Raw genomic sequence first — 25,009 nt, forward strand, 5'->3', positions numbered from 1 at the left:
AACCGGAGGAGTAGGTCAGAAGAAGGGGATGGGGAAAGGTCAAATCTAACAGGGAGAGAGGCTTTGAGGCAGAAGAAGCAGAGTATAGGCTATAAAAGTAGTAAGGCAGATGGGCTAAAGTGCATTTAATGCAAGAAGCATCAGGAATAAGGGAGATGAACTGAGGGCTTGGATAAGTACATGGGACTACAATATTGTGACTATCACAGAGACATGGCTGACATCAGGGCAGGAATGGATACTGAATATTCCTGGTTTTCAGTGTTTTAAAAGGGATAGGGAGGGGGGCAGAAGAGGAGGAGGGGTGGTGATACTGGTCAGGGACAATATTACAGCTGCAGAAAGCGTGGATAATGTAGCAGGATCCTCTCTAGAGTCAATATGGGTGGAAGTTAGGAACGAGAAAGGAGCAGTTACTCTACTGGGAGTATTCTATAGGCCCCCGGGTAGCAGTAGGGATACTGAGGAGCAGATTGGGAGGCAGATTTTGGAAAGATGCAAAAATAACAGGGTTATTATAGTGGGAGACTTCAACTTCCCAAATATTGATTGGCACCAAAGGTTTAGACGCGGCGGAGTTTGTTAAGTGTGTCCAGGACGGATTACTGTCACAGTATGTTGACAGGCCAACTAGAGGGAATGCCATATTAGATCTAGTTTTAGGTAATGAACCGGGTCAGGTGACAGATCTCTCGGTGGGTGAGCATTTGGGGGATAGCAACCACTGCTCCATAACCTTTAGCATTGTCATGGACAGGGATAGGAGCAAAGAGGACGGGAAGATATTTAATTGGGGAAAGGCGAATTACGAAGCTATAAGGTGAGAACTTGAGAATGTAAATTGGGATGACATTTTTGAAGGGAAATGTACTATGGAGATATGGTCGATGTTCAGGGATCTCTTGCACGATGTCAGGAATAAATTTGTCCCGGTGAGGCAGAGGAGGAATGGCAGGGTGAAGGAACCATGGGTGACAAGGGAGGTGGAACAACTAGTTAGGAAGAAGAAGGCAGCATACATAAAGTGTAAGCAGCAAGGATCAGACAGGGCTCGTGAGGAATATAGAGTGGCAAGGAGGGAACTTAAGAAGGGGCTGAGGAGAGCAAGAAGGGGACATGAAATGGCTTTGGGGAGTAGGGTTAAGGAGAATCCCAAGGCTTGTAACTCGTACGTGAAGAGCAGAAGGATGGCTAGAGTAAAGGTAGGTCCGATTAAAGACAAAGGTGGGAAGCTGTGCCTGGAAGCTGTGGAAGTGAGTGAGGTTCTCAATGAATACTTCTCTTCAGTATTCACCAAGGAGAGGGGTCTTGATGACGCAGAGGACAGTGTTGGTAAGGGTAATGTTCTAGAGTATGTACATAATCAAGAGAGAGGATGTGTTGGAGCTGTCAGAAAATATTACAGATAACTCCCCGGGGCCTGACAGAATATTCCCCAGGCTGCTTCCTGAGGCAAGGGAGGAGATTGCTAGGATCTTTGAGTCCTCATTGTCCACGGGGATGGTACCAGAGGATTGGAGGGTGGCGAATGTGTCCCCTTATTCAAGAAAGGTAGTAGGGATAGTCCAGGGAATTACAGATCAGTGAGCCTTATGTCTGTGGTGGGTAAGCTGTTGGAAAGGATTCTAAGAGATAGGACCTATGATCAGTTAGAGAATCATGGACTGATTAGGGACAGCCAGCATGGATTTGTGAAGGGAAGATCTTGCCTCACAAGCCTGATAGGGTTCTTTGATGAGGTGACCAGGGAGATTGATGAGGGTAGTGCAGTAGATGTGGTCTACATGGATTTTAGTAAGGCGTTTGACAAGGTTCCACATGGTAGGCTTCTTCAGGAGGTCAGAGGGCATGGGATCCAGGGACACTTGGGTGAGTAGATTCAGAATCGGTTTGCCTGTAGAAAGCAGAGGGTTGTGGTGGAGGGAGTGCATTCGGATTGGAGAGCTGTGGCGAGTGGTGTCCCACAGGGATCGGTTCTGTGACCTCTACTTTTTGTGATATTTATTAATGACTTAGATGAGGGGGTAGAAGGGTGGGTTAGCAAGTTTGCAGATGACACAAAGATCGGTGGTGTTGTGGATAGTGTGGAGGGCTGTCAAAGCTTACAGAAGGATACTGATAGGATGCAGAGCTGGGCTTACAAGTGGCAGATGGAGTTCAATCCGGAGAAGTGTGAAGGACAAACTCCAAGGCGGAATACAAGGTAAATGGCAGGATTCTGTGCATTGTAGAGGAGCAAAGGGATCTGGGGATTCATATCCACAGATCCCTGAAAGTTGCCCCACAGGTGGATAGGGTAGTTAAGAAAGCTTATGGGATGTTAGCTTTCATAAGTCGTGGGATCGAGCTTAAGAGCCGCGAAGTAATGATGCAGCTTTACAAAACTCCGGTTAGACCACACTTACTGTGTCCAGTTCTGGTCGCCTCATTATAGGAAGGATGTGAAGGCGTTGGAAAGGGTGCAGAGGAGATTTACCAGGATGCTGCCTGGATTAGAGAGTATGGATTATGAGGAGAGACTAAGGGAGCTACGGCTTTACTCATTGGAGAGGAGGAGGATGAGGGGAGACATGATAGAGGCATACAAAATATTAAGAGGAATAGATAGAGTGGACAGCCAGCACCTCTTTCCCAGGGCACCAATGCTCAATACAAGAGGGCATAGCTTTAAGGTATTTGGGAGAAGTCCAAGGGAGATGTCAGAGGGAGGTTTTTCACCCAGAGAGTGGTTGGTGCATGGAATGCGCTGCCTGGGGTGATGGTGGAGGCTGATACGTTGGTCAAGTTCAAGAGATTGTTAGATAAACATATGGGGGAATTTAAGATAGAGGGACATGTGGGAGGAAGGTGTTAGATAGTCTTAGGAATGGTTTCAAGGTCGGCACAACATGGTGGGCCGAAGGGCCTGTATTGTGCTGTATTGTTCTGTGGTGACAAGTGAAATGAAATGAAGTCAAACGAAAGGAGAAAGTATACAGTTCGTGATAAACCCCTTAACAGCAGTGAGGTACAGACGGATCTTGGGATCCAGGTCCATAGTTCACTGAAAGTGGCTATGCAAGTCGATAAGGTGGTAAAGAAGGCGTTTGGAATGCTTGCCTTCATTGGTAGGGGTGTTGAGTATAAGAGTAAGGAAGTCATGCTGCAGCTATATAATCTTTAGTCAGATCACACTTGGAGTATTGTGTGCAGTTCTGGTCACCCACTATTGGAAGGATGTGGTAGGGTGGATAAGGGAGAGGCGGTAGATGTTGTGTATTTAGACTTTCAAAAGGCCTTTGATAAGGTGCCTCATAAGAGACTGATTAATAAGATGAGAGGTCATGGAATTACGGGTAGGATAACAGAATGGGTGGAGCACTGGCTGGTTGGCAGGAAGCAAAGGGTGGAAATAAAAGGATCTTGTTCTGGTTGGCTACTGGTTTATAATGGTGTTCCACAGGGGTCGGTGTTGGGGCCGCTCCTTTTTACCTTGTACTTTAACGATTTGGATGATGGAATAAATGGTTTCGTGGCTAAGTTTGCGGATGACACCAAGATAGGTGGAGGAGTAGGGAGTATTGAGGAGATAGGAAGGTTGCAGAGAGACCTAGACAGTTTAGGAGAATGGGCAAGGAAATGGCAGATGAGATTCAATGTTTAGAAATGTGCAGTTGTACACTTTGGAAACAGAAATAAGTGGGCAGTTTATTATCTAGAAGGAGAGAAAATTCAAAGTACGGAAGTACAAAGGGACTTGGGGGTACTCGTGCAGGATACCTTAAAGGTTAACCACCAGGTCGGATGGGTGGTAAAGAAAGCGAATGCTATGTTGGCATTCATTTCGAGAGGTATAGTGTAAAAAGTAAGGAAGTGTTGATGAGGCTGTACGGGACACTAGTGAGGCCTCATTTGGAATACTGTGCGCAGTTTTGGGCCCCACATCTTAGGAAGGATGTGCTGACATTGGAGAGGGTTCAGAGGAGATTTACGAGGATGATTCCAGGAATGAAAGGGCTTACTTATGATGAGCGTTTGTCGGCTCTTGGACTGTACTCACTGGAGTACAGAAGAATGAGAGGGGACCTCATAGCGACATTTAAAATGTTGATAGGAAAGGACAGAGTAGATGTGGCTAGGCTGTTTCCCTTGGTGGGTGAGTCCAGGACCAGAGGGCACAATCTTAGAATTAGAGGGTACAGTTTCAAAACAGAGATGAGGAGAAATTTCTTTAGCCAGAGGGTGGTAAATTTGTGGAACTCCTTGCCACGTACAGCAGTGGAGGCCAGATATAGCAGTGGAGGAAGAGATAGATAGATATCTAAATAGTAGGGGTATCAAGGGATATGGGGATAAGGCCGGAAATTGGGATTAGAATATTTTTTTTTTCCCCCCCCCCCCCCCCCAATTTCTCATTTCTTTTTTTCCCTTTTCCTTGGAGCAGACTCGATGGGCCAAATGGCCTGCTTCTGCTCCCTTGTCTTGTGATCTTGTGAGATTGCGGAAAAGGTGCAGATGAGGTTTACCAGGATGCTGCCTAGATTAAAGGGTATGAGCTTTAAGGACAGTATGGACAAACTTGGGTTGTTCGGGTTGTTCTCCTAAGAGTGTCGGAGACTGAGAGGAAACCTGATGGAGGGTTTTTAAATGATGAGAAGCATAGATAGGGTAGACAGTCAGAATCCGTTCCCCAGGGTCGAAATGTCAAACACCAGAGGACATGCTTTTAAGGTTAGAGGGGGGACATTTAAAAGCGACATGAGGGGCAGGTTCTTTTTTACACAGAGAGTGGTAGGTGCTTGGAACGGGTTGCGAGGTATAGTAGTAGAAGCAGGCAGTTTGGTGGAGTTTAAGAGACTTCTAGATAGACACATGAATCTGAAAGGAATGTTGGGATATGGATAATAAACAGGAGGAGGACAATTAGTATAAATCGTGGGCTGAATGGCCTATCCAGTGCTGTACTGTTCTATGTTCTAACTATAGACCTATAAGCCTAACGTCAATGGTAGTTAAGTTTCTAGAGGGGATTCTGCGGGAAAAGATGTATATAAGCATTTTTCATTAGAGCATAGGAGAACGAGGGATGATCTTACAGAGATGTATAAAATCATGAGGGGCATAGAGAGGTTGAATGCAGTCTTTTTCCCAGGATTGGGGAAATCAAAAACTAGAAGGCATAGGTTTCAGGAGAGAGCAGAGAGATTTAATAGGAACCCGAGGGGCAACTTTTTCAACAAGAAGGTGGTCTGTATATGGAAAGAACAGCCAGAGGACGTGGTTGAGTCAGGTACATTAACAACATTTAAAAAGGTACTTGGACAGGTACATGGATAGGAAAGGTTTAGAGGGATATGGGCTAAACATGGGCAAATGGGACTAGCTTAGATGGGAATCTGGTTTGGCATGGACCAGTTGGGTTGGAGGGCACATTTCTATGCTGTCTGGCTCTATAAACTTGGATATAGGGGAGTAAATGGACACCAGAACATTCCATTTAAATTTAGTGAACAGAGCTCTCTGTTTAATATTAACATATTCTGAAGACTCTGAGACTGAATAAGCAAGCTCAAACTTCAGATATACACCATTTTCAACCTTCTTTTATTATAATATGAAGATTTGCCACCTCTTCCAAAACAAAGATGGTTAATTTTGGCACCTCTAGCAACTGAAACACAAAATATGCAGAAAGTAAACATACAAATTTGAAAACAATTTTGCTAATGCTAAGAGAGCAGTTTATATGAATGCAACAACTGATGATTGCAATGATCAGTGAAAACCATGAGCATATTGCCTGAGAAACATAGGGTTTACTTGCTGAGCCAAGTGCAAGCACTATGGATTGTAGAAAAGAAGAGCCCTTACCCCAGTCCTGTTCATACAAGGCTTGGGAAAGGCACCATGATTCACTTATTGGCATGCATGGGTGTACAGAAATAAAATACTGTTTAAGATTTCTGCTTGGTGAAAGCTACAACTTAAAAGTAATCATCTAACAGCATCTTCCTTTAGACAAAAGTTGCTTATTAAACCGGTTTCTTCAATCAATATTTATTTCATTTTCCATTCTTTACTATATTAAATAAAACTAAATGTAAGAAACCAGATATGTCAATATTAATAAGAGTTAGGGAAAAAAGCAAAATAGATTCTGCTGCCATGTAAAACTCGCATACAATGCATGGAAACATAAATAATGAAAAGACAGAATGCTAATTGAACATGAACCATCCAGTTATTATTTATCAAATAAAATTCAATGTTTTTTGTTACAAAATCTTTGCACAATGGGCATCAGCATACAACCCTTCTAATGCCAATCATCACAGTGACTTTTAGCCTTATGTAAGCATTGGATGAGGCTATCCACAGGATTGATATGGAAACTTCAGGCTTGTTTCCCTTTCATAACTTGGCCACAGAGAAGCCAACTGCAATATTGAACTGCTCATGAGCAATGAAAGGTTCTAAATTTTAAATACAAATTGAAATTAAGGAAACGATAAAACACACTGTTTAATGATTAAGTCACATGTTTTTCTGCTTCTTCAAGATCACAAATGAAACATGGTGAATCAATGCCAGATTAATGGGACAGATGTCTGTATTGGAAATAGACATAAGTATACGTAATAGACTACGTCTAATAGTCAGCAATACAGTAAAACTTCAATAATCCGCTATCTACTGATTCAGAAATCACAACAGCTCTGCATCTAACTTGACAGATGATGATTACAGTGCTCCATTTCTATTCATGGGTGCTCCAGTTCCCACATCCCCTTTCCACTCACCAGGGCCCCAATTCCTACGATCCCTTTCCATTCACCCAGGTTCTGATTCCTATGCTTCCTTTTCACTTGCTGAGGCCCCAGTTCCAAGCTTTAAACTTACCCGGTTCACCAGAAGATTTATCATAACATACAAAACACCTAAAACAAAAATCAATTAAACGTGTGTCGGGATATTAATGGAAATAACATGCATTTGTCTGGAAATCTAGTTCTGCATTTCCAAAGCCCTGAGCATGCCAGATTATCGGAGTTTTAGTGTAACACCCAAACCATAATGTTAGTGCAAAATCGTGGCCATTGTATCTTGTGCATTTAAAAGGAAGCTCAAGATTCATAAATTCAAGTTGATGCCAAAATTTCTGTGCTACAACAGTCATCCAGTGCATTTTAAGAGATTACAAAAGTGGGTGTATGAAGCAGGAAAAAAACAATTTTATTGTATTTATAATGATAAAATCTGCAAAGAAATGACAGACAAAAAAAAAATTATTTAATTAAATCTGACCACACAAGCGCAAACTGCAACAAAACAGATCCATTGAGCTGAGACCCAATTACCTCCCATTAAAATGAGCTGGAATTCTGGACAAAAAAAATCATGGATACAAAACAAAAAGGGAGCGTATGTAAGGTTTAGGAAGCTGAAATCAGACAGGGCTTTTGAGGAATATAAAGGAGGCAAGAGAAAGCACAAGCAGGGAATCAGGAGGGCGAAAAGAGACCATGAACTGTTCTTGATGAGCAGGATTAAGGAAAATCTCAAGGCATTTTATACATACATTAAAAACAAGAGGGTAACCAGGGAGAAGTGAGAATCCTCAGGGACAAGAGAGTGATAGGATCTGTTCTCATCTGGTAAAGCATAAACTTACTAGGGATAGTTAGCATGGCTTGTATGGGGCAGGTCACACCTTAAAAACTTGATTGAGGTTTGTTTTTGAGGAGGTGACGATGATGATTGAGGGTAGGGCAGTATACACAGACTTTAGTAAAGCTTTTGACAAGGTCCCTCATGGTAGGCTGATCCAGAGGATGAAGGATCCATGGAGACTTTGCAGACTGGATTCAAAATCAGCTTGGTCATTTACGACAGAGGGTAGTGGTGGAGAGGTGTTATTCTGAATTGAGGTCTGTGACCAGTGATGTTCTGCAAGGATCAGCGCTGGGACCTCTGTTGTTTGTGATATATCCATAATGATTTGGATGAAAACATAGATTTACAGATGACATGGCAGAGTTGTGGATAGTAGGGAAGGATGTCAAAGGATTTAGCAGGATAGAGACCGGTTGGAAATGTAGGCAGAGAAAATGTAGACAATAATTGGCATGACTCTTAGGAACACTGATGTACAGAAGGACCTTGGGCTGTAAGTCCATAGCTCCCCGAAAGTATCAGCACAAGTCGATAGGGTGGTAAAGGCAGCATACGGCATGGTTGCCTTCATGGGTCGGGGTATTGAGTAGGGAAGTCATGCTACAGCTGTATAAAACTTCAGTTAGGCTACATTTGAAATATTGTGTGCAGTTCTGGTTGCTGCCTTACAGGAAGAACGTGGAGGCTTTGGAGAAGGATGGAATGCTGCCTGGATTAGGGAGCATCAGCTTGGAGAGGTTGGACAAACTTGGATCGTTTTCTTTGGAGGGTCAGAGGCTGAGGAGCGACCTGATAAAAGCACACAAAATTGCGAGAGGCATAGATAGGAGTAGATAGTCAGGGTCCTTTTTCCCCAGGGTCAAATACTAGAGAGCATAGTTTTCAGGTGAGAGGCTGAAGGTTTAAAGGAGACGTGCGAGGCAAGTTTTCTTTTTATACTGAGAGTAACAGACAGGGATGGAGGGTTGCAGACCTTTCGCAGGCATATGGGATTAGTTAGATTGGCATGGTCAACCCAGACATGGTGAGCCAGAGGGCCTGTCCTGTGCTATACAGTTCTGTACGGTGTGTCAGATTCCAACTCAACCCACAGTAATAATGCTCATTGATGAAACACTTTTTATCACCTCATTTTAACAATCTCTAGTCTTTGATCCATCACAAAAGAATAAAAGATCATGCATGGAAAAGCGACAATAGTAAAACTTTGATAATCAGTACTGCCAATGGTTTGGCAGCTGGTTCACCAGGTAACTGTTACCACATTCCCCATGCACTTATTGCAGCCTGGGTTGCCACACTCCTGTTCACTGGCTGGGGCCCCAGGTGCCATAGTTCCATGAAACTTAACCGGGTTCTATTTCCTGCACTCCCTTTAAATTTACCTGGTTCAAAGTGTGGCGACACTTGCGGGCTGCGCCCAGACCACTACGCAAAAGATGTATTTCACTGTGTGTTTTGATGTACATGTAACTAATAAAGGTATCTTATCTTATAAATGTTACTGCATAGTCAAGAGAGCATGGAAACAGGCCCTTCGGCCCAAATCGTTCCCACTGACCAAGACTCCCATCTAAGCTTGTCCCATTTGCCTGCGTTTGGCCCATATTCCCCACCTTTGCTATCCATGTACCTGTCCAAGTACTCTTAAATGTTGTTAATGTACTTGCCTCAACCACTTCCTTTAGCACCTCATTCCATAAACTGACCAGCCTCTGAATAAAAAAGTTGCCCCTCAGGCTCCTATCAAATTTCTCCCCTCTCACAAACCTATGCTCTCTAGCTGTCAATACCCCTACCCTGGGGTACTTTTTCCACCTAAGCTCATCGCTCATTCTCCTACGCTCCAATGAAAACAGTCCCAACCTGCTCAACCTCTCTCCATAATTCAGTCTCTTAAGTCCAGGCAATAGCCTCTTAAATCTCATCCGCACTCTTTCCAGTTTAATAACATCTTTCCTATAGCAGGGTGACCAAAACTGAACACAATATTCCAAATGCAGCCTCACCAACGTTTTGTAAAACTGCAACATAACATCCATCCCAACTTCTATATTCAAACCCCTGACTGATGCCAAAAGCCTTTGTCACCACCCTGTTAACCTGCAACATTACTTTCAGGGAACAATATTTAAAAAAGGTGAATTCATAGCTTGTTGACATTTTACTAACACATGACAGTTGGGAAAATCTGCTAGTCTTGCACTACCAAAATGTTGAGCATGCCAGATTAATGGAGTTTCACTGGATTTATTCGGTTATTATCAATATATTGGAAAATAAAGAAGTTATGTTATTAAGCTTGGTGCTTCCACAATTTGTGAACTTTAAGAAACAGTTATGGCCTGCACGACTGACAACTGCTTGTGGTTAACATAAAATATCGATTAATTGCAATGACAGAAAATGTGCCCAAGAAATGTATGATAAAGCAATGTAAATGAGCATTGAGTGAGAGATATCTGCAAGCACTAACTTCTACAATTAATGGTTGTGCCTTTGTCAGACTTCAATTATCATTCTGAAGTACTGAATAGCGAAAATGTTTCTCTTCCCTACAATTGAGCACTGATGTATTAAGTTAGGAATCACACGGTAAACTTCCACAATAACCTGATTCACAAGGCATAAATTGCTGTGGGGAAAAAAAATCAACAAACCCAAGCTCGGACTTCACAGTTGCTAGCTAATATTCGTACACAAATTTATGTTCTTACTATTAGATCTGTTTGCTGGATTTTTCTTCAATAAGCAAACATGAAATTTATGTATTCGTTTTATTGAATCTACTAAGCTTATGCAAGAACCTATTTATATATTTATGTGAAAACCATATAACATTAAAATGAAATAGAAGAACACAGAACAGGAACTGCTTACCAGCTCTGTCGGACTTCTCTTTCTGTTCAAGCAGGTCTTCACGCTGTCCACTGAACTGCTGAATTCTTGCACGAAGCTGAGAGATTTCTTCTTCTTTCATTTCCAGTGTTTCATGCATCTGTCTTTTTGTCTCTGCGATCACCATTCCCTGCAATTTATTAATTCTTTAACCTTTGCTTACAAAGAATCCAGAGCATAAAAATTGGACATTTAGTTCAATTGCTTTTGCCGGCATTTTTATTCCTCAAGATCTTCCTTCCTGGCTAACTGCCACTTTCTAACCTTATTTATTAGCAGTTACATTTGCCTCCTGCAAGGCAATAAACTGTATTTGAAAGTTTCTTTGTATTTCTGAAAGCTCCTACTTTTAAGTTCATGTTTGCTTTTGCTCACTTACTTCAGCAGAATTCAGCAAGTTCTGTAACATAAAAAAGAAAATGCTGGAAGTACTCAGCATATCAGGCTGTGCCTATGGAGAAAGTAACAATGTTAACGTTTCAGGTCATCCACCTTGAATGTAAACATGCACAGACTTTCTTCATCACTTCAGCACGAAACAAAGCGATACATAGCCAATTCATTTCTAACTCTGTTTAAAGATGGGGTATTAACCAAGATATAGTGTCCACTCCAATAGCTGTGGTGGCCTTCAGTGAAGGATAAATATCAAGGCACTGCAAAAGCACTCTGGTTTTCAAGTAACACCAAATGCTCTTGAATACAGATCACTTCCAACAAAGAACAAAGATTATAGAACATAGAACAAGACAGCACAGGAACAAGCCCTTCAGCCCACAATGTCTGCACTGAACATGATGTCGAATTAAACTAATTCTCTTCTGCCTGTACACGATCCATATCCCTCCATACCCTGCATATTCTTGCATCAACCCAACAGCCTCTTAAACGTCATGATCATACCTGCTTCTGCCACTACCCCGGCAACCCATTCTAGGCACCAACCACTTTCCGTGTAAAAAAAACTTTCCCCACACATCTCCTTTAAACCTTCCCCCTCTCACTGTAAATGCATGTCCTTTATTACTCGACAATTCTATTCTGGGAGAAAGATTCTGACCGTCTACCCTATGCCTCTCATCTATAAATTCGCAGATGACATCACTGCTATTGGTAGAATCTCAGATGGCGATGAGGAGGCTTACAGGTGCGAGACAGATCAGCTGGTTGAGTGGTGTCGCATCAACAACCTCGTACTCAAAGTCAGCAAGGCCAAGGAACTAATTGTAGACTTCAGGAAGGGAAGGTTGGGAGAACACACACCAGCCCCCACTGAGGGGTTAGCAGTGGAAAGGTTGAGCAGCTTCAAGTTCCTGGGCGTCAACACCTCAGAGGATCCATCCTGGGCCCAACACAATGATGCAATCATGAAAAAGGCATGCCAGCAGCTCTACTTCGTGAGGAGTTTGAGGAGACTTGGTATGTCACCAAAGACTCTTACAAATTTCTACAGACATCTTCAAGAGGCAGTGCCTCAAGGTGGCAGCATCCACCTTAAGGACCCTCACCATCCAGAACATGCCCTCTTCTCATTACTACCATCAGGGAGAAGGTACAGGAGCCTGAAGACCCAACCTCAACGATTTAGGAACAGCTTCTTCCCCTCCACCATCAGATTTCTGAACGATCTATGAACACTATCTCATCATTCCTTTTGCTGCACTATTTATTTTGTAATTTTTATGTCTTGACACTTTACAGCTGCCGCAAAACAACAATTTTCACTTCATATTTCAGTGATAATAAATCTGATTCTGAATCTTATAAACTTCTATCAGGTATCCCCTCAGCCTCTTTCGCTCCAGGGAAAACAATCCAAGTTTGTGCAACCTCTCCTTATAACTCATACCCTCTAATCCAGGCAGCATCCTGGTAAATTTCTTCTGCACTATTTCCAAAGCCTCCACATCTTTCCTGCAATTGGGTCACCAGAATCACACACAAGGATCCAAGTGCAGCCTGACCAAGGTTCTTCTAGCTGCAACACGACTTCCTGACTAAAGGCCTGGATTCCAAACTTCAGACTGTAGGCCTGTGTCTAGTGGTGTGCTACAGAGGTTGGTGCTGAAACCTTTGTTGTTTGTAATTTATATAAACGATTTCAATGTGAATGTACAAGACATGGTTAGTAAGATTGCAGATGATACTAAAATACGTGGTGTTGTAGGCAATGTAGAAGATTATGAAAAATTACAGGAGAATCTTGATCAGCTATGATGTGGGCTGAGGATTGGCAAATGGCTTTCAATCCAAATAAATGTGAGGTACTGCATTTTGGGAGATCAAACCAGGGTAGGACTTATGGTGACTTATGAACGTTAGGGTCCTGGGTAGCGTTAAGGAACAGAAGGGCCTTGGAGTGCAGGTGCATAATTCGCTGAAAGTGGCATCACAGGTAGATATGGTGGTGAAAAAGGTGCTTGGCATGCTGGCCTTTAGTCAGGACACAGTATAGGAGTTGGGAAGTTATGTTGCAGTTGTACAAGATGTTGGTAAGGCCTCACTTGGAGTATCGTGTACGGTTTTGGTCAACCCTGTTATAGGAATGATGTTGTTAAACTAGAAAAGAGTGCAGAGAAGATTTACCAGGATGTTAACTAGACTCAGGGGGCCTGAGTTACAAGGAGATGTTGGGTAGACTAGGAGTTTTCCCTGGAACGTAGGAGATTGAGGGGTGACCTGATGGAGATATACAAGATCACGAGGGGCACAGACAGGATGAAAGCACATAGTCTTTTTCCCAGGGAGGGGGTGCTACAAAAAAGAGGGCACAGGTTTAAGATCAGTGGTGAGAGATTTAAAAGAGACAGCAAGGGTAGCTACTTCACGCAAAGCGTGGTGTGTATTTGGAATTAGCTGCCAGAACTAATGGTTGAAGCAAGCACATTAGCAACATTTAAAAGCCAGCTAGATAAGTACATGGATAGGAGGGGTTTAGAGGGCTATGGGCCAAACGCGGGCAGATGGAACTAGCTCGCTGTCGAATTGGGTGAGTTGTGATGAAGTGCCTGCTTCCATGCTGTATGACTATCACTCTTGCAGTCAGTGCCCTAATGAATACAAGCATGCCATATAGCTTCAACACCTTATCTATTTGTGTGGCCAATTTTAGTCAACTATGGACTTGGATCCAAAGATCCCTCTGTAGATCAGTGCTGAGGGTCCTGCCATTTACTGTACACTTTCCCCCTAAATTAGACCTTCCAAAGCCAAACACCTCACACTTGCTCGGATTAATCTCCACCTGCCATTTCTCTGCCCTTATCTGTAACTGATCAAAGTCCTTCTTCTCTTTGAAGAAGGGTGTTACATTTGTAATTTTCCAGTCCTCAAGCACATCTGTATCTATGAAGATTTGGAAGAGTGCAGCAAGCCTTTCTGGAATGTTCAACCCACCTCCCTCAACATGCACAACAGGTTCACTTTAAACAGAGCCAGCCTTTCCAGACCCCTTCCATTATCTCCATCTTCACTTCTAACCAAGATTCTGGCAGGATGTTCTTAAATAATTAACGTTGAACAAAGTTCAGGTCCCCAGCAAAACATTCTGCCTCTTATTCATGGTGAAATTAAAGACAAAATTATACATTTTGAAAAGGCTTATCAAGTAGCCACAAAGAGCAGCAAGTCTGAAGACTGGGGGTGTTTTAGAATTCAAAGGACATCAAAGAAAGAAAATAGAATATGAGAGTAAACTAATAACAGAAACACACTGTAAGAGCTTCCAAAACAAAAAAAAAGAAAAAAAGTAGAAAACACAGTTGATCGGGCACAATTTGTAGAAAGAAATACAGAGTTAATATTTCAGTTGAAGACACTTCATTGATTTTTCTTTCAGATTTCCAGCATCTGCAGTTTTTTTTATTTTTATCACTGTAAGAGCTTCTCTTGGCAGGCATAAGGACAGACCAGCAAGGGTGAATGTGGGAGTCTTATGGGAGAATTTATTTTGGGGAATAAGGAAATATCAGAGGAAATAAACATGCTTTATGTCTGTCTTCATGGAGCACACAAAATACCTCTCAGTATTTTTGAAGAATGAAGGATCCAGTGCAAACAAGGAAATGAGGGGCAGGTCGTGCCTTACGAGCCTGACTGAATTCCTTGAGGATGTGAGAAAGCACATTGATGAAGGTAGAGCAGTGGATGTGGTGTACATGAATTTTAGTAATGGTGTTTGATAAGGTTCCTCAGGGAAGGTTCATTCAGAAAGTCAGGAGGCATGGAATCCAGTGAAACTAGACTGTGTGAATTCAGAATTGGTTCACCCAAAGAAGACAGAGGGTGGATGTACATGGATCATATTCTACCTGGAGGTCAGTGACCAGTGGTGTTCCACAGGGATCTCTTCTAGGACCCCTGCTCTGTGATCTTTATAAATGACTTGGATGAGGACGTGGAAGGGTGGGTTAGTAAGTGTGCTGATGATACAAAGGTTGGGGGTGGTGTGGATAGTGTAGAAGGTTGCTGTCGATTACAACAGGTGATTGATAGAATGCAGACCTGGGCTGAGAAGTGGCAGATGGAGTTCAACCCAGGTAAGTGTCAAGTGATACACTCTGGAAAATCGAATTTGAAGGCAGAATACAAGGTTAATGACAGGACTCTTAGCAGTGTGGAGGAACAGAGGGATCTTGGGGTCCAGGTCCATAGATCCCTCATGATTGCCATGCAGGTTGATGGGGTTGTTAAGAAGGCATATGGTGTGTTTGCCTTCATTAGAAGGGGTATTGAGTTTAAGAGCCGTGCAGTAATGTTGTAGCTCTATAGTACTCTGGTTATACCACACTTGGAGTATTGTGTTCAGTTCTGGTCGCCTCATTATAGGAAGGATGTAGAAGCTTTACAGAAGGTGCAGAGGAGATTTACCAGGATGCTGCCTGGATTGGAGAGCATGTCTTATGAGGACAGGTTGAGTGAGCCAGGGCTTTTCTCTTTGGAGAGAAGGAGGATGAGAGGTGACTTGATAGAGGTGTACAAGATGATAAGAGGCATAGATCGAGTGGACAGAGGCTTTCTCCCAGGGCGACAATGGCTAACATGAGGGGACATGATTTTAAGGTGACTGGAGGAAGATATAAAGGAGATGTCATGGGGTAAGTTTTTTTTGTACAGAGAATGGTGGGTGTGTGGAACACACTGCTGGCAAAGGTTGTGGGGGCAGATACATTAGGGACATTTAAGAGACTCTTAGCCACATGAATGATAGAGAAATGGGGGTCTATGTGGGAGGGAAGAGTGAGATAGATCTTAGAGCGGGATAAAATGTTGGCACATTGTGGGCCGAAGGGCCTGTACTGTGTTGTAATGTTCTATGTTCCATGTTCTATAAAAGCAGGTGAAAAAAATCTCTGAGAAGTTGGAGATACAAAAAAAAACCCACAGATGCTGCTCAACTCATCGAGTTCCTCCACTAGATAGTTTGTAACTCCTAGCATATGATGAGTGTGCAGATTGATAAATACCTAGCACCAGAGGATTTACATTCCAGAATTCTGAAAACGATGGATGCTCTCGCTATCATTTTCAAAAATTCTACAGCCTGTGTAGTGGACATCGAAATAAATGCAGTTTAAACCAACGGTCGTTCCTTTCCCCTTACTGTGCTCCTGTCTATCCCGACAACTAAACTTGCTCTCATTGGCTACAGTATTATCCCAATTTCTCATCAGCAACTCTACTGCTCAGGGCCCCACCCTCTGCCACTCCAAGCCCTCCAGAATAGCACTCGCAAATCTCCCAGCCAGGATATTGATCCCCCTCCAGTTCAGGTGCAATCTGTCTCTCTTGTACAGGTCACCCCTACCCCAGAAGAGATCCCAATGATCCAAGAACCTGAATTCCTGTCCCCTGCTCCAGCTCCTCAGCCACACATTCATCTGAGCTATATTTCTATTTCTAACCTCACTAGCCCATGGAACTGGGAGTAACCCAGAGATTACTACCCTCGCAGTCATGTTCTTTAGGTTCTCTCCTAACTCCCTATATTCATTGTGCAGAACCTCATCCCTCTCTCTACTACATTGTTGGTACCAACATGCACCATGACCTCTGGGTGCTCCCCCTCCCCCTTGAGAATGTTCTGCAGCTGCTCTGAGACGTCCTTGACCCCTGCACTTGGGAGGCAGCACACCATCCTGGTGTCTCTATTGCGGCCACAGAATCTCCTGTCTGTCCTCCTAACCATCGAGTCTCCTACCGCCCTGCCAGATTTCTCCCTTACCCGCTGAACCTCAGAGCCAGTCTCAGTGCCACTGACCTGGTTACTGCTGCTGTCCCCAGAAAGGTCGCTCACCGCCCCCCCACTCCCTAGCAGCATCCAAAAGGGTAGACTTGTTGCTGAGGGGAATGGCCACAGGAGGACTCTGCACTGTCTCTTCCCCTTACCTCCCCTGGTGGTCACCCAACTATCTGCAGCCTGCACCACCTCACTACCTTTAGTGACCACCTCACTAAAGCTCCTGCCTTCGCTGCTCTCAGCATCTCAGATGATCCTGAGTACATCCAAGTCTGGTTCCAGTTCCTTAATGTGGTCAGTCAGGAGCTGTACCTGGGTGAACTTCCCATAGGTGTAGTCCTCAGGGACACTGGGAGTATCCTGATCTCCCACATCCTGCAGGAGCAGCATACCACTACCCTAAATGACACTCCAACTACACTCATTTGATATAGTACAGTAAAAAGTTACTTAAAAACGTTTAGAAATAAATACATAATTGAAAGATATTGCCCACCCACCCCTCTACCTTTTAATTTGTATCCCTTGACACCCTTGAAATCAATGAGGTCTGCCTATTCCAGTTCTCACTGGACACAGAATCAGAGGGGACACTCTACGGAGTCCACAAGCAAAGCACAGTAACAGATGCGATCTCTCAGGGAATTCCAAATGTCTGAGACTTAAATTTCAACAGCAAGAGGCTAATTTGCAGGTAAACAAGGATTTACTCTAATAAAACAAAAACCATGGGAGACCCAGAACTCCGTTCCACCATGTGTACAAATATGCTGTTTTCTGACCGGAGGGTAAAAATTTAGTTTTTAAATCAGACTCTTAGCGCATCTTTTACACATGTCCCTCTGTTATTAGGTAATAGAGAGGTTAGTTGTAAATAATTGTTCACCTGAGCATCAATAACTTCCAAATGAAAATTTAAAGATAGTCATTTCTATCAATAACAGCAAGGAGAAGGAATAAAGTCAGAAGTTGACAGGGGCTTGCTCGTGAGTTTCACTTTACAAGACTCTCAAAGAGGCAAGTTTGCCAAGTATTAGTTAACAGTTGATTAGCTGATTAACAGCAGCCAATAAAAAGAAGGTAGGGTCAACTGGAGTGGCCATTGGGAGAGCTGACCAGTGCAGGAATGGGGAGCTGAGGCTTTGGCTCAAGAGGCTGAGTATCTGGCTCAGGTGTTGAGAGTGGAGCTTTAAAAAGGCTTTGGTGAGAAGGCAGCACAAGTAGGAACTGGTACAGTTTTACTTTGTTGTTGATCCTTAGTACTTGATTTGGTGTAGGCAGTGGAATGCTGCTCCTGCAAAATTTGTGAAGTCAGGGAACCTCACTGTCTCCCTGATGACAACAGGAAGTGCACCCAGCTGCAGCTCCTGACAGACCAGATCAAATAACTGGAGATAGATATATTCAGGATCATCTGGGAATCTGAGAACATCAGAGATCAGACACTCAAGTGGTCACACCCAAGGTACAGGCTTCAGATAGATGGGTGGCCACCAGGAAAAGCAAGGGCAGTAGGCAGACAGTGCAGGATTCCCCTCATCAACAGGTACTGTATACCGTTTTGGATACTGTTTTGGGGGGGGGGGGGGTGTTCTTTCAGGGGCTAGCAGCAGTAGTAGTCATAATGCTGGCACTGATGCCTGAGGGTCAGGGAAAGGGTGCAGTCAGACATGGCAATAGTGAGAGGAGACTTGCAAGTGAGGGGGCAGAAAGGAAATTCTGTGGTTGCAGAAGAGATACCAGGACAGCGTGCTGCCTCCCAGGTGCAGCTGCAGTAAATACTCAAGGGGGAGGGTGAACAACCAGAGGTATTTGCACATGTTGATACAAATGACATGGGTAGAACAACCGATGAGGTCCTGTAGAGTATAGGGAGTTAGGCAAGTTAATAAGCAGGACCTTGAGGGAAGCGATCTCTGGATTACTTTGGGTGCCACACGCTAGTGAGGTCAAAAATGGAAGGATAGGCCACATGAATGTGTGGCTGAGGAGCTGGTGCAAGGGGCCAGGGATTCAGGTTCTTGGACCACTGGGATCTCTTCTGGGATAGAAGTGACCAGTACCAGATGGATGGGTTGCATTTGAACCAGAGGGACCAATATCCTTGCAGGGAAATTTGCAAATGCTACACAGGAGGAATTAAACTGGATTGGTAGGGGTGTGGGAATCTGAGCAGGAATGAGTCATGGGATAAAGCAGTAACCTGTGAAAGCAAGTTTAGTAATCAGAACATCCAGGGGCACAGTAAAAGCAGGGAAAGGAATACCTAGTTAAACTACATTTATTTCAATGCACAAGGTTTAACAAGTAAGGTGGATGTACTCTGAGTGTGGATTCGCTCTGAGGAATAGGATGTTGTAGCCATAACAGAAACATGACTGAGAGAAAGGCAGGACTGGCAGCTCAATGTTCCAGGATCCAGATGCTTTAGGTGTGACAGAGGTGCAGATAAGTGAGGAGGGGGTGTCACTTTTTTGATAAGGGAGGATGCAACAGTATTACTTAGAGATGACATTCTTGGGGGATGGTCCAGTGAGGCTATATGGGTAGAACTTAAACAAGGTGTAGATCAATCTAGTGGGGCTGTATTAAAGACCCCAAAAGTCAGTGGGAACTTGAGAAGCAAGTGCTGATAGTTGTAAAAGTAATAGGGTTGTATTAGTGGAAGATTTTAATTTACCCAGTTTTAACTGGAATACCCAAAGTGTTATGGGCCTAGATGGGGTGAAATGTGTCCAGGAGTTTCCCGAGGACCCTACTTGGGGGGATGCAATACTGGACCTCCCCTTGGGGAATGAGGTAGGGCAAGTACCAGAAGTGGCAGTCAGGGAGCATTTTGGCTCTAGTGATCATAATTCTATTAGTTTTAAGATAGTGATGGAAAAGATAGGTAGGACAGGTCCACAGATCAGAGTCCTAAACTGGAACAGGGCTAATTTTGGGGAAATTAGGCAGGATTGAGCAGAGGTCAATTAGGTGAGCCTGTTTGACAGGAAAGGAACAAATAGCAAGTGGGAGGCACTTGAGAGTGTGATAATCAAGAGTCCAGGAGCAGCATGTTCCTGTTAGGGTGAAGGGTAAACCTTTCAAGTTTAGGGAACCTTGGCTGACAAGAGACATTGAGGCTCTAGTTAAGAAGCATAGATTGGGTTTAGGAGGTGGATAAGTGAATCCCTTTGATGATAAAAAGATGAAGGAAAACTCTGAAGAGGGAAATCGGGCAGGGTGGGGCAAAGGAAATGTATGAGATGGATCTGGCAGGTAAGGTTAAGGAAAATCCCAAGAGATTCTATAGCTATATAAAGGGTGGCTAATGAGAGACTGGGTCCCCTCAGATCAGCATGGCTGCTAAGGTCTTGAGCTGCAGGTGATGGATGGGATTTTTAATGAATATTTCTCCTGTTTGTTGAGGAGAAAATCATGGTTGCTCAAGAAATAAGGGAAACTCATGAAAATGTTTTGGAGGACATTCATATTATCAGGGAGGAGATATTTGCAGTCTTACAGTGCATTAAGGTGGATAAATCCCCAGGGACTGACCAAGTGCATCCTGAGTTTGTGGGAGGCTAGAGAAATTATGGTGGCCCTTGTAGAGATATTTGCTCCATTTGCTACTGGTGAAGCTCTCAAAGACTGGAAGGTGGCTAATGTTGTCCTGTTTAAGAAGGGTAGCAAGGACAAGCCAGGGAACTACAGGCCAGTCAGCCTGACATCAGTGGTGGGAAGTTACTGGAGGGAATTCTGAGGGACAGGTTCTACCAGCATTTGGATAGACAGAATCTGATTATGAGTAATCAACATGACTTTGTGCATGGAAAGTCATGCTTGGTGAACCTTTGTTTTGTTTTTGAAGAGGTAACCTAGAAGCTAGATGAGGCTAGTGCAGTGAATGTTATCTACTTGGACTTCAGTAAGGCCTTCAAGGTCCCGCACGGTAGGCTGGTCTGGAGGGTTAAGTCCCATGGAATCTTGGGAGAGCTAGTTATGTGGAGTCAAAATTGGCTCTGAGGTCAGAAGCAGGTGGTGGTGGTTAAAGGTTGTTTCTCTGAATGGAGGCTGGTGACTAGTGGTGTACTGCAGGGGTTGGTGTCAGACCCTTGTTATCTGTTATCTGTATAAATGATTTGGATGTTAATGCTCAAGGTTTGATCAGTAAGTTTGCAGATGCCACAAAATTAGGTGTTGTAGATTACAGGGGGATCTTAATCAGTTTGGGAAGTGGGCCAAGGAGTGGCAAATGGACTTCAATACAGAAGTGTGAAGTGATGCATTTTGGAAAGTCAGACCAGCACAGGACTTGTACCATGAGGGAATGTAATATAACAGAGGGACCAAGGAGTACCAAGTGCATAGTTCATTGAAAGTGTTGTCCCAGGCAGATGGGGTGTTGAAAAAGGCATTTAGCACTCTGGCCTTCATCAGTCAGGGCAGTGAGTACAGGAGTTGAGACTTGTGTTGCAGTTGTACAAGTTGTTGGTGAGGCCACACTTGGAGTACTGTGTACAGTTTTGGTCACTCAATTATAGAAAAGATGTGGTTATGATGGAAAGGGTGCAGGGAAAATTTGAGGATGTTGCCAGGACTACAAGTCCTGAGTTATAGGGAGAAGTTGGCCAGGCTAGGTCTATTCCTTGGAACATAGGAGAATGAGGGGTGACTTTACAGAAAAGTTTAATCACAAGGGGCATAGATAAGGTGGACAGTAAGTCTTTTCCCCAGGATAGGGGAGTCCAAAACTAGTGGGCATAGATTTAGGGAGGGGTGGGGGAAAGAGGAGATTTTAGGACTCAAGGTTGAACTTTTTCCACGCAGAGGGTGGTGAGTATATGGAATGAGCTGCTAATGGAAATGGTTGAGACAGGTACAATAGCATCATTTAGCACTTGGATAGATAAGTACATGGAGGGGCAGGGCTGAGAGGGAAATGGGCTAAACGTATGAAATTGGGACTAGCTGAGTGGACACTGGTCAGCATGGACTCATTGGGCCAAAAGGGCCTGTATCTATTGCTCTGACTCTTAACAGATTGTCAAGCCCTTCTGTCCAACATCAAAATGGTGCATACAGTCTTCCATGGTGTTATTGCTTAATTTTATAGGGACCTTCAAGCCATCATTAAGCAGTTGGGCCTTACAGCAAGCACCTGAAAGACTGTGCAGCAGCGATTCCTGCCCTTCTAGATGCTTCAATAACATGGACAACCTGAATTTGACATTTTGAAGCATTAAAGTAAAAACAATGTCCACACTCTTGCACAGGCCAATATCTCTAGCATTGGGGATCTGACCACTTTCAACCAATTACAGTGGGTACACTACATCATCCATATGCTTGGCACCACACTCTCCAAAACAAACACTCTACTCCAAGTTCCAACATTGGACGGACATTCGCAAAGTCGTCTTGATAAAATTCAGTATCCTCACCAACTCATGGGGATCCCTGGATCATAACTGATCAAAATGGAAAAGGAGCACTGAGCAAAGAACCAAGCATAAGCCTCTTCAATGAGAGCACATGGGTTCCTTACACAATCAACAAAAGAAGAAAATTTCCTGATCATCACACCCAGTGGACTAGCTATCCCAACAGTGATTGCTGCAATTTTGCTTTAAATAAAATGAGGTGTTTTTAGATAGATTTTAAAGTTGACAAGAAGTTGTGGTCTCTAAAACTTGACAGGAACTATTGCACCCCAAGCCTACTTCCCTACAAATTTATCTACTCAAGCCTGCAATTCACTATTTCATAAGGCAATTGGCAGACCAGTTTCTGAGCCTAAACTGAAATCTATGAGAAGATGCATACAGATGTTCAAAGGTCATTCACTGGCCAGCAACATTTAGACCTTGGCAAACTTGCAGCAACTCTCATCATTCAAAATGTCATTGTTCCTGCTTCTCTGAAGCGCATAGTCAGACATTATACTGCTCACCTTATCTTGCTCTAATTGTTCAATTAAATTCTTTGCATCTCGAAGCTGAGTGATCAGTTTGGTCTTCTCAGCTGTGTGTAGATCCTGAAAATAAACATTGTTGGATTATTTATTTATACTTCTATCCCCTGCAGAGTGGATGGAATTTACAGCAAAGTTACAGGCTGTTTGCTCAACTGGTTTATGACATTATTTCTGCTCCACACAATCTTCCCCCTGACCCCAGTAGATACTAAACTTGGATACAAAGTCAGAAGAGATGTCCCTTCCCTTCTCCCTCATGATCTGAACTAACTTACCCTTGAATATGACAAGAGAGTATTTTCACATTAATTGGCAAAATAAAATTTTTATCAAAATATGTCTGGATTTTGCATTCGGTAGCAAAATGACAGCATACATTGGGACCCTGAAAGAAAGTTGCACACAAATAATCAAGCAATCTCTTTACCTCTTTTATGATGATCAACGTTGGCTGACTTCAAGTCAAGAAGATCTTTAACATCCAGCCATAATGTTGTTAATAATTTGGCTGAACAGCCAATCAAATTTAATAATTCTCAGACAAGATGCAAAATTAAGCGCACAATTTTTGGTGAAAACATTCAATACCTTGCAGAGCTCCAGGGTATTTCCAGACCACTTACCTGGACTTAGCTGCTTGGATTGAGAACTAGAACTGGATCTATTCTATGCCAAATTTGAGGCAATTGAGACAGATGGAGACTGGTTTCATTTATGTCTGCAATTACCCAAGACATGGTTCAAATTCCAATTCAGTATTGACTCATCTTCATAACACCTTGAAAGTCATTCTGGTACTTCTCAGTCTGGTTTGGTCACTAACAGCCAGAGAAACAGGACTGCAAAAGACACTGGTGGACCCTCAGTCAAATCTATACCACACTCAGACCTACTTGGGTTCCATCTTTCTTTGCTCCATACTCATACTAATTATTCCAAAATTAACTTTGTCACTAAGCTTTGCAGTGTGTGGAACCAAACTATCTGATTATGGACCACATAATTGCCAACAGCTGGGTAAATGCCCAAATTGGACTAAAATATCTGAAGGTCCTGCTCTGTACAATTCCATGCAAATATTCATCCCATTATGAAACTGACCAGAATTCAATATAATATCCCAGCCAAGGGCAGGTCAGTGTTCAGTGTGATCTCTCTGATTTTATACTTAATTCCTCTATCAATAAAGCCCAAAATTGTACTACGTAATAACCACTTTCTGCTCTGCCACTTTCAATGACTTGTGTACCCATACATCCAGGTCCCTCTGCTCTTGCACCCCTTTCATATCAATGTATTGTCTCTTGGGTCAGGAGGCTGCTTTAGAACATTACAAGTTTATATACCATCAGGGCACACCTCATCCTCCGACATCCAGAGATGGGATCCAGGATGGCATCATACGGATCTCTTCTGGGCACTGTGATCTATTCTGGGGAAGGTACAACCTATACAAAGGGATGGGTTACACCTGAACTGGAGGGGGACCAATATTCTTGCAGGTAGGTTTGCTAGAGCTGTTAGGGAGGGTTTAAATTAGTTTGGCAGGAGGATGGGAACCCGAGTGATAGGTCAGAGGTTGGTGCATTTAGTGTACAAGTAGATGCAGCGTGTAGAAAGACGGTGGAAGGATAGGCATTTGAAAGGCAAAATTGCAGTCAGTTGGGTGTGTCTACTTTAATGCGAGAAGTATCAGGAACAAGGCTGATGAACTTAGAGCAATGGAACTATGATGTGGTGGCCATTACAGACTTGGCTGTCACAAGGGCAGGAATGGCTACTGGATATTCAGGGGTTTAGATGTTTCAAAAGGGACTGGGATGGAGGTAAAAGAGGTGGGGGAATGGCTTTGCTGATCAGGGACAGTGTCACAGCTGTGAGGACGTCCTGGAGAGATTTTCTACTGAGTCAGTGCGGGTGAAAGTCAGAAACAGGAAGGGAGTGATGACTCTATTGGGAATATTCTACAGCCCCCCCCCCCCCCACATAGCAGCACAGACACCGAGCAGCAGATTGAGAGGCAGATTTTGGAGAGGTGCAAAAATAACAGGGTTGTTGTCATGGGTGATTTCAACTTCCCTAATATTGATTGGCACCTCCTCAGTGTAAAGGGGATAGAGGGGGCAGAGTTTGTTAGGTGTGTCCAGGAAGGATTCCTGACACAGTATGTGGACAGGCTGACTCGAGGAGAGGCCATACTGGACCTGGTACTAGGCAATGAGCCTGATCAGGTTTCAGATCTCTCAGTAGGAGAGCATTTT

General features: G+C 43.5%; 1 pseudogene; it reads right to left on the bottom strand.

Moving 5' to 3' along the window:
* LOC127574521 (golgin subfamily A member 4-like) overlaps positions 1 to 25,009 on the bottom strand; it is a 247,048-nt pseudogene that overhangs the window by 117,025 nt on the left and 105,014 nt on the right.

Source organism: Pristis pectinata, chromosome 9 (assembly GCF_009764475.1).
Source record: "Pristis pectinata isolate sPriPec2 chromosome 9, sPriPec2.1.pri, whole genome shotgun sequence".
NCBI classification, from domain to species: Eukaryota; Metazoa; Chordata; class Chondrichthyes; order Rhinopristiformes; family Pristidae; genus Pristis; species Pristis pectinata.